Source organism: Colobus angolensis, unplaced genomic scaffold (genome assembly GCF_000951035.1).
Source record: "Colobus angolensis palliatus isolate OR3802 unplaced genomic scaffold, Cang.pa_1.0 Scaffold19, whole genome shotgun sequence".
Lineage (NCBI taxonomy): Eukaryota > Metazoa > Chordata > Mammalia > Primates > Cercopithecidae > Colobus > Colobus angolensis.
Genome location: NW_012115043.1, coordinates 2219566 through 2229570, shown reverse-complemented (window position 1 = coordinate 2229570; position 10005 = coordinate 2219566). Strand labels below are relative to the sequence as shown.

General features: G+C 38.3%; 1 protein-coding gene across 1 annotated transcript in view; it reads left to right on the top strand.

Moving 5' to 3' along the window:
- Positions 1-10005, top strand: part of SPESP1 (sperm equatorial segment protein 1) — a 136237-nt gene that overhangs the window by 3297 nt on the left and 122935 nt on the right. The window lies entirely within an intron of this gene.

Here is a 10005-nt window from a genome sequence, read left to right as displayed (position 1 = left end):
TCGCCACCCTCGTGTACATAAGTCAGTAAAAGCGAGATGCTTCCACTTTTGGATGACTTACCGCGCGGTCGCGACCCTTCCCACGAAGAGGCTTTTCAGTTTGCTGTCATATAAGGTCAGCTTGGAAGAAGTGATCACCAAGAGACACCCAAGATCTTGTTTAGGCAATAAATGAATGAAGACCATGGATTAAGAACTGTTGCTGGATGTACGGAATATTAAAAGGTGGAAAAGGAAGGTGCTCATAACTCCTGGTTTTCTGGACCAAACATAATTTATGGGCTTTATAGACCTAGTGAAAGAGAACGGCGCACGGTTTATTCTACTCGTCCACCTGAGTCATTTGGTTCGGTTTGGGTTGCCAAGGAGGCTCTAACTGGAGCACTTTCTCCAGGTTTTTCGGCGTGCTTGCCTTGGGTATTTTTGAATCACATTAAGTTTTAAGAGACCTTAAAGCCCTGATGCCCACTGGGTTACCGACTTATGGCACTAAGGTGGCTGTCTGTGGCTGTTAATAAACCACGGGGATTGTTGTCAACAAGGACAGATACATCCTTACCTTTCCACACGACTGTATTTTAGTGTCTGTTTCCACATGTCTGCACTCTTCCCTACACATCTCAAGATAGTTTTTCCGGATACAGTGTGTTTATTTTTCAGGAACACGGGTTCAAAGGAGAGAGAAACCAGTATGTATGTTGCAAAGTTAAAATACTGTTACATAATAGCAATACAGTTTCATTCTTAGACGTATAAAGTTGAGGAGGAAGTAAAAAGTGACAATGTAAATAAAACACATACAGAATGCTTACACTGGGGAAGAAGCTGTAGTAACTTTAATGTTGCAACCTGATGGATTGCAAGTGTAAAGCCCTGCAACTAAGGATTTGACTGAGGAAATTCTTTCAGATAAAATGATAAATGGAATTTGAAGTCTGATGTTTACTCTGAGTAGGTGGGAAATGCAACATAAAAGTTAGAAGTCATTGTTTTATTTCATCTGGTTATAAATAGTATAATTTATTTAACTTGTTGACTTACCTGTCATCCTCAGATTTTGTTAATCTTACTGAAGCCTATTTGTATAGTTGGAATTTATTCTAAGTTTTATTGGCTTCTTTGTAATAACACGAGAAACCCCAAATTACCTATTTATGCCATTGAGACAGTTGTTGTTTCTGGATATGGTGTTTAGGGTTGTATTCAAACAGAACCTTATCAAAACAGGTCAATATAGTGTGTATGATCTGTGTAACACAGGAGTCCTGAAGTTTGTGTTCTCTTTGATGGTAAATGTTCATCTTCAAAGTTTAACCACAGTTAAGACCACGCTGCTAGCAATTTGATATGAGACAGTGTCTTTCCAGAGGAGTAATCCCTTAAAAACCAACCAATCAAATGCAGAGATATGCCCCATCCAACTCTGCTAAATAGAAGCAAATAGCTCACTTTATTGTACAAAGACTCGAGGAAGACTTAGAAGCCCCACCCCCTCTCCCATTAAAGAGAAAGTACAGAAACAAATTAAAATTGGAGTTGAAAAAATCATGGCCTGATTACTAAATCAAAACATTAAATGTGACAGTTGTTTTTAGAAGCATCTTACTTTTATACATTTTGATAACTTTTGTATTAATGTTAGAAAATTGAAAGAAGGCTTCACTGGATGTCAATCATTACAGAAACTGAAATATCTAAAAGTGTATGTATAACCAATTGAATACTTTCTGCTTTCCTTACATACTTGAAATAAGAAATTTTATTTTGCTTTTACAAATAGATCTATTTGTAAGAAAATTTTCATATGATTTTGCTTTTTTATTATTAAAAAAAGGAATATAGCTCAGCCAAAGCTGAGCTGTATTTGCCCCACACAACATGACCAAATATCAAAAAAAAAAAATGCTCTTACATATCTTATTTTACAAAGTTGTTTTTTAAATTACATTTTATTGTATATTATAGGAGTAAATAAGTGTTCTAAGTGGCAATGCAGAAAATATAGAAAGAAAAGAAATCCCCTATCAAGGAATCTTGGCTGAATTTTGAAACGGAGTTGGGAACAGGTAAGAGTTCCTATCTACTGTGTAATTCTACAATAGGAATTTTGTTTGAAAGATGTAGAGTCTCTAACCTCTGAAACTAGGTTTGAGTCACTCTGAGAAGAATAAATGAGATACAATTCAAAGTTTGACCCCCTAGAGAGATAGATGGCCAAGGAAGGAAAGATCTTCCCACCTTCCAGAATATCCTCCATCAAGAACCATTCCAAATAAATAAGCAGCCTATTTTGTTCTTAAAGACCTATGGTCTATGAGTATCTTTAGGCTCTTTTGAAATGTGTAGGAGAGTACTGTTTTACAAATAACCATATCATTACTATTGCCATTTTATTAGGTTGGTGCAAAAGTGATTACCATTTTTAAAAAAGGCAAAACCACAGTTACTTTTGCACCAGTAGCACATTTGCCCTTTTTTGGTCTCTAAAGATGGAGACCCTTTGGTTAGCATCCTTTTTATGAGTCAAGCTAATATACCCACAGCTCAACTTTTTGTTCTTGAGCTTGAATCACATCACTGGCAATCGGCCTTAGTACTCTTACCTACATCATGGTTCTGCTGCTTGAACCCCAAAGACAATGACTGGAAAAACTCCAGCTTAATTATGTTCTCTATTGTTTGTATATGTAAATAGTTTTTAGGAATGTAGATTATTATTTTGAAATCTGTGGTAACAAATGTGAAAACTACTACATTTTTATTTGAATAGCAAAATAATGTTGAAGCCTGGGATCTAAAAAGTTCATTCCTTATTTTCTTTTGCTTAGTAAAGTATTTGATAATTTAGAAAAAGGATTTTTTTTTTTTTTTTTTAATGATTGGGTAGTTACTTTATCAATGGGTTGGTCATGGACAGAAAGCACTGTTGGATGAAAACAGTCATATATGTGACTTTTAAAATTAAATTAATAAGCCAGGCATGGTGATGTGCCCCTGTAGGCCCAGCTACTTGGGAGGCTGAAGTGAAAGGATCACTTGAGCCCAAGAGTTCAAGAACGGCTCAGACAACATAGCAAGACCTGTTTCTCTAAAGACAAAAAATAGTCAAAATCTTTACAAACAGCTTTAAGATGGTTGGTTTCTTTTAAAAAGGAAAAAAAGGCCTGGGTGCGGTGGCTCACGCCTGTAATCCCAGCACTTTGGGAAGCTGTAGGCAGATTGCTTGAGCTCAGGAGTTCGAGACCAGCCTGGGCAACATAGTGAAACCATCTTTACCAAAAATGAAAAAAGAAAAAGAAAAAGAAAAAGAAATTAGCCAGGCACAGTGGCGTGCACCTGTAGTCCCAGCTACTCCAGAGGCTGAGGTGGGAGGATCACTTGAGCCTGGGAGGTGGAGGTTGCAGTGAGCCGAGATCACACCTCTGCACTCCAGCCTGGACAACATAGCCAGACCCTGTCTCATAAAAAAAAAAAAAAGAAATTACCAGGTGTGGTGGCTCACGCCTGTAATCCCAGCACTTTGGGAGGCCAAGGCGGGTGGATCACCTGAAGTCAGGAGTTCAAGACCAGCCTGGCCAACATGGTAAAACCCCATCTCTACTAAAAATACACACACAAAAAAATTAGCCAGGCTTGGTGGCACGTGCCTATAATCCCAGCTACTTGGGAGGCTGAGGCTGAGGTAGGAGAATTACTTGAACCCAGGAGGCAGAGGTTGCTATGTTCAAAGATTGTGCCATTGCACTCTAGCCTGGGCAACAAGAGTGAAACTCCATCTCAAAAAAAAAAAAAAAAAACTCACTTGCACACTTGTTTGGAAGTCTCTAAAAATTTTGTGAATCGGTTTCTTAAATATATTAAAGACAATTTTGAAGTAGCAATGAGGGAAGTTTGTTTACCATTCATCAGGAAGAAAACCAGAGCTGTAAGCTCTTACTTTTAGTATTAAAATATGACTGGGAAGGAAAAAAATAAATGCCTTAAAGACAGATAATGGAATGAGGAGCTATAGAACAAAGTGACCTAAGGCAATTTTGGTTGAAAAATAGAAATATAATTAATTTAGATTCTGCTGATGTGTTTTAATCCATCTGGAGTTGAGGTTTACCTCTATGAAGAAAAGAATACTAAAATCTATTAAGATGTGAGGTGGAGAACAGACTTTTTAGGAACTTTTAATATTTTTACTATTTGCAAATGGCATTTGTAACTTTCATATACATAGTAAAATTATGTGTACAATAATTAAATCCTCTTAGATTCTCTGCTTTGTAATGGCAATTGTTATTTGTACCTCTAAGTAATGATCTATCTGTAAAACATTTTCTACAACGCCTCTTGAATTAGAGATCAATTTAATGCATTCTGAGAAATTAGTAAATTTTTAATGTATTTCTAGTTGAAATGTTGGGTCCTTTCAGGCGAGAGTGTATATATACCCTAAACTTTCTTTGGAAGTTCTGGATCCTAGCAAATATAGTATAAAAACTTTGATTTCATTTGTACATGACGAAATGAGATAGCCATGATAGGTGTTAGAGGACTTTTACCCAGTGGAGGAACATGTTTCATGTTTTACTCTGCTGCATTGTTCTTTTTTTTTTTTTTCCTTTCTTTTTGAGACAGGGTCTCACTGTCACCCAGGCTAGAGTGCAGTGATGCGATCATGGCTCACTGCAGCCTTGACTTCTTGGGCTCAAGCAATCCTCCTGCCTCAGTCTCCCAAGTAATTGGGGCCACAGGCATGTGCTAGCACACCTGGCTAATTTTTAAATTTTTATGGAGATGAGTTCTCACCATGTTGGCCAGGCTAGTCTCAAACTCCTGGGCTCAAACAATCCTCCTGCCTGGGCCTTCCAAAGTGCTGGGATTACAGATATGAGCCGTGCTGCCCAGCCTTGCATTGGTCTTACAACTCAATAATGTACGTGAAATTATTTTATATGCATTCTTGTATATGAGAATTGCCACTTCTACATCTCTTTGTTGGAGGGCAAGTCAAGTAAGTGTGACAAACATTTTTCACTAGGCTAGACCAACTCATGTCTGTGTTCATGTTGAGAAGTAATTCTATAGATAAGGCAGAAGAGCAGACAAACTCAGGATACAAGTGTGCAAAGATGTATAGCAGACGTGTTGATCATCATATCATAGCACTTTTATAATAGCGAAAGAAAAGAGGAAAAGAAAGGGGAAGAGGGAAAATGAAAAAGAAAAAAAAAAACAGAAAAGACTCATATGCCCAGGAAAAAAGGCTGGGAGAGTATGTACCAAAAAATGTTTAAAAACTTTGGTTACAATGGTTTTGCATGGGGGTTGAGGTCATAGTGGTTTTTTGGTTTTGGGGTCTTTTATTTGTCTATATTTTAAAAGTTTTCCATTGATAATTTTTGCAATGAAACAGTTATTTTAATGGAAATTATAGGTGTAGATGATATGTGGAATGTTTATGCTAGTCAGAATTTTTGGTGAAGACAACAGAAATTTACCCTGACCGATGCAAGAAAAAGGCAGTTTTTATAAGTCTGTCACAGAGCTAAAGAAGAACAAGGTCCAGGAAAGAATAAGAAGCCAGGGAAGCTGGCAACCTGGAGCACAGCCAAGATGGTCCCTGCCCTAGGTACAGTCTTCAGAGGACCCCACACCTCAGAAGTCATCTCTATGCAGTGGGCTGTGAACCCCACCATACCTACAGTGATCTCAGCATCCTGCCTTTTTGTGTCACTCCCTCGAGGTTGAAAGCCCTTGGCAAGAACATTTGCAGATGCCCCAGCTGTCAGAGAAAAAATATTATCTTCCTCCTTCAGCTTCTACGGTGGGATGTGTGACCCTGCCTCCTGCCTATTTTAGGACTCTGCCTAAACAAAGTGTTCTGGTGCTAGGTGACCAGAACCAAAAATCCATGAACATGTTCTAACAAAATAATGCTGTGAAGGTTTCCCGATGATCCATGTTACTCCCATAGTATCTCCCCTCTTCCTCCCTACTACTTACCAGCAAGAGACCATATCACCTATTTAGGATCAGTGTAAAGCAGAGCTAATATCTGAACCCAGTTTCTTTTCAAATGCTTGCCTTCCCAAATTTGAAGTCAGAAGAAACAATGTATTCCTGCTGATGTCAATAAGACTTCCTCGGCTGGGCACCATGGCTGACACCTGTAATCCCAGCACTTTTTGAGATCAAAGTGGGCAGATCAGTTGAGGTCAGGAGTTTAAGACCAGCCTGGCCAACATGGTGAAACCCCATCTCTACTAAAAATACAAAAGTTAGCTCAGCGTGGTGGTGCACACCTGTAATCCCATCTACTTGGGAGGCTGAGGCAGGAGGATGGCTTGAACCTGGGAAGTGGAGGTTGCAACTAGCCAAGATGGTGTCACTGTACTCCAGCCTGGGTGACAGACAATACTCCGCCTCAAAAACAAAACAAAAACAAAAAAAACCTCTATCAAAGCAGAACTAGTGATAATCTTTTTTTTTTTTTTTTTTTTTTGAGACAAAATTTCACTCTGTTGCCCAGGCTGGAGTGCAGTGGCTGGATCCCAGCTCACTGCAACCTCCACCTCCCGGGTTTACGCCATTCTCCTTCCTCAGCCTCCCGAGTAGCTGGGACTACAGGTGCCCGCCACCTCGCCCGGCTAGTTTTTTGTATTTTTTTTAGTAGAGGCAGGATTTCACCGTGTTAGCCAGGATGGTCTCGATCTCCTGACCTCGTGATCCGCCCGTCTCGGCCTCCCAAAGTGCTGGGATTACAGGCTTGAGCCACCGCGCCCGGCCGCTAGTGATAATCTTAAGACTTGGAAAAGAAATATCCCTAGTAGAAATATTTGATTTTTAAATTACAAGGAATTTAGTTTTAAGGGATAATCTATATATTTCATAGATAAATGGAAATATCTCTAGATATCAGATGATAAAAGATCTTGAGCAGTGATGGATTACTGCTAATGGATTTCTGTCTGCTACTCCGAGCACAAGTTCAGGCTCAAGTGCAGAACTAACATGAAGGGTTTGAGAATTTAGTCAAAATCTGGAAGTAGGCAAGTGGTCACAGGCTAAGTAAGGGTTCATAACAGGATGCAGTCATTGAAGGACAATTGTGAAGAAAAAATGCTGATGGTGAAGCAAATGCAAAAACCACAAACACATTGAAGAGGCCTATATTCCTGGGAACAAAGAGGAAGGTTATCAATGATGTGCTTGTAGAAAACATATTAATACTGGAATATTGTCTTCTTTCCCATCATTTCAAATCAGTTAGCTTAGATTACTATTCAGCTAGATAAAACAAATGATACCCTCGCAAGGACTCTGAACAATACTGGAATTCAGCTGTTTTGTTTCTAATAAAACATGGTTTAACTATTACCTGAATAGAAGTTCCTTATAAGTGCAAATTACTTCTTTCCAGAGAATCAGTGCTAAAGATTCTGTTCATTGGTACACTAAGTGTTCTTCATGACCCAGTGTTTTATTTCTTACAATTTAACTTTTTTTCTGAGATAATTTAATGAAAATTATGGTAGTCTGCTCATTGTTCAACAAAATCCATTTCCTCTTCTCCTTGAACACAAAACTTGACTATGTTTCCTAGATGACCCTTGCAGTTAGATGGGGCCATATGACTGGGTTCTAGCTTGTTGATTATAAGTGGAAGTGATGCTGCCACTTAAAGGCTTGAAAGTGCCACTGCATACTGACTGAGAGTGACCCTTGGAAACCTTGTGTTTATGAGGTGGACCCCCTCTCAGGCTATGTCTCTTAAGAATCATTTCAGCAACCTATTTACTTGCCCACCAAGAAATGAATTGTGACCAAGAAACTTTTATGGGGCTGTGCCATTATGTGCTTGTATCTGTTTGTTACTGTAGCCTATGCTAGTAACTAATACAATAATAAAGGTTTTTTCGGTCTTAGTTTTCTGTTCGTTTGTAGACCAATTGTAAATGTGAATATTGTATTTCCATTGTATCTTGGCTTACATGTTCAAAGCACCATAAAACAGATAGAAGGATTATATTAACAAGTACTTAATGAAGAAAAGATCAGTGCAAGGGAGTCTATAGAATAACATGTAAATGTGTCTCTTTCCCCCAAAATTAGTGCTTGGCTCATAGTAAGTATAAAATAAATGCCTGTTGTTTCATCAATAAGTAACCGTCCCCTCCCAAGCTGCAGACTGACATTTTAATTGCTCATTGGGCATTTCCAAACAGCTGTCTTACAGGAACAAACCACATGACATTTCCAAAATGAATCTCTTCTTTGCCGGCCTCTGCCTACTCTGCCTCCACCAAACTACCTTTATCCTCCTGGCTCTTCTGTTTTGATTAATGGTACCCTTGGAATTGTCCTCTGTTTACTCCCATAACCAAATAGTTACCTTGTCCTCTAAATTTCCAACTACCTTTCCTCCTACCAGCCCCACTTTTTCACCACTCTATCCAAGCAAGCTCGCCCCACTCTTTCTCATGTCTAAATTGGCACCGTGTGCTAAGAGTTGCCAGGCTTTGGGTTTTCTCACCAATAACATTTCAAAAAAGGGTTTAGGACCAACATAGAATTCCCAACTTTTAATTTTGCCAGATAAAGACATTCTTTAAAAAACTTATCTTTTATTCTATAGACTATTTTAAAAATGGTAATGTAGAGAGGACTCAGCTTTAGAATATAGGACACTCCTCTACATTTAATTTAATTTTATGAGAATTCACTACCTTGTTCAAGATTGGGTAGTTGGAAAGTCTTGCCTAGATCAGCACTGGCCCTGAGGTCTTGATGTGGTCTTGTGGCCAGATGAATGTTTCTGAGTTCCAGTTCCAGTGCTCCTCTGGTCAACAACAGCCTCTCTGGTTCCTTGTGGCCTGCTTTCCCCAACCTGGCATTAAAACTCCCCAAAGAAGACCTCACACTACCTTTCCAGTGTTATCTCTTAATTTCCAGGCAAATTAGACCTTCCATTATTCCTTTTTGTTTTCTCTCTTTGACTATGCAGTTATTGCACGTGTACAGTCCATCCTTTTTTCCCCACCACTCAAAATTCTACCCAAAATTTAAGACCACATTTGATATCACTGCCTCCTTTGAAACCTTTGATCCACTTTACCCACACAAACAAGAGCTTTCCTCTCCTTGAACTTGCATAACATTGTAAAGTATAGCAAGTGGCCACTTTCTTCCACATACTGTGCTTATTTACCTCTCCCACGAAATTACAATAAATCCTTAAAGAAAAATGTTTGATTCATTTTTATTACCCCTCCATTATTTGAACATTAAATATTTAATATATATTTAATGACTTAATGAATACTTTAAACATAGTGAGCTCCAGACTTTAAAAAGTATCTTCGAAATGTTTAAATAACTTTAATCTTCAATGTCAAGTAAATAACAATAGGGTATTGGAGGGTATTGGGGAAACAGAGATTGCTAAGTAACTTGTTTATTCTTTCCAAAATGAGGGAAACAAAAATAAATTCCAGTTTCTATGACCATAATACAGAAGATTTTTCTACTATAAAAATTTTATTTTGGGCTTCTACCCAGGAATTGTCTTTTATTTTAGGGGCCTAATCAGGAATTGAATTGTCTTAAAAGACAATTTGTAGGAGAAATAGGAATTACAGATCTTCCTAACTCTGATCTAATTTTGTGTACAAACCATTTTTAGTGAAGGTACTTGGGCACAGCTTTTCTTCTTCTAGATTTTGTTTTCATCAAAAAGTGAAAAAAAATGGGGTGACAAAATTCATCTATTTCCCTCTTATTTCACTTTTTGAAGGAAATTGAGCACTTGTACTTCCATGTTCTGTCTTTGACCTAAGAAATATTTTTTTCTATAGTGTGCTATTATTATGAAAATCAATATTGGCTGAGCACGGTGGCTCACGCCTGTAGTCCCAGCACTTGGGAGGCTGAGGCAGGCAGATCACCTGAGGTCAGGAGTTCAAGACCAGCCTGGCCAACATGATGAAACACTGTCTCTACTAAAAATATAAAAAT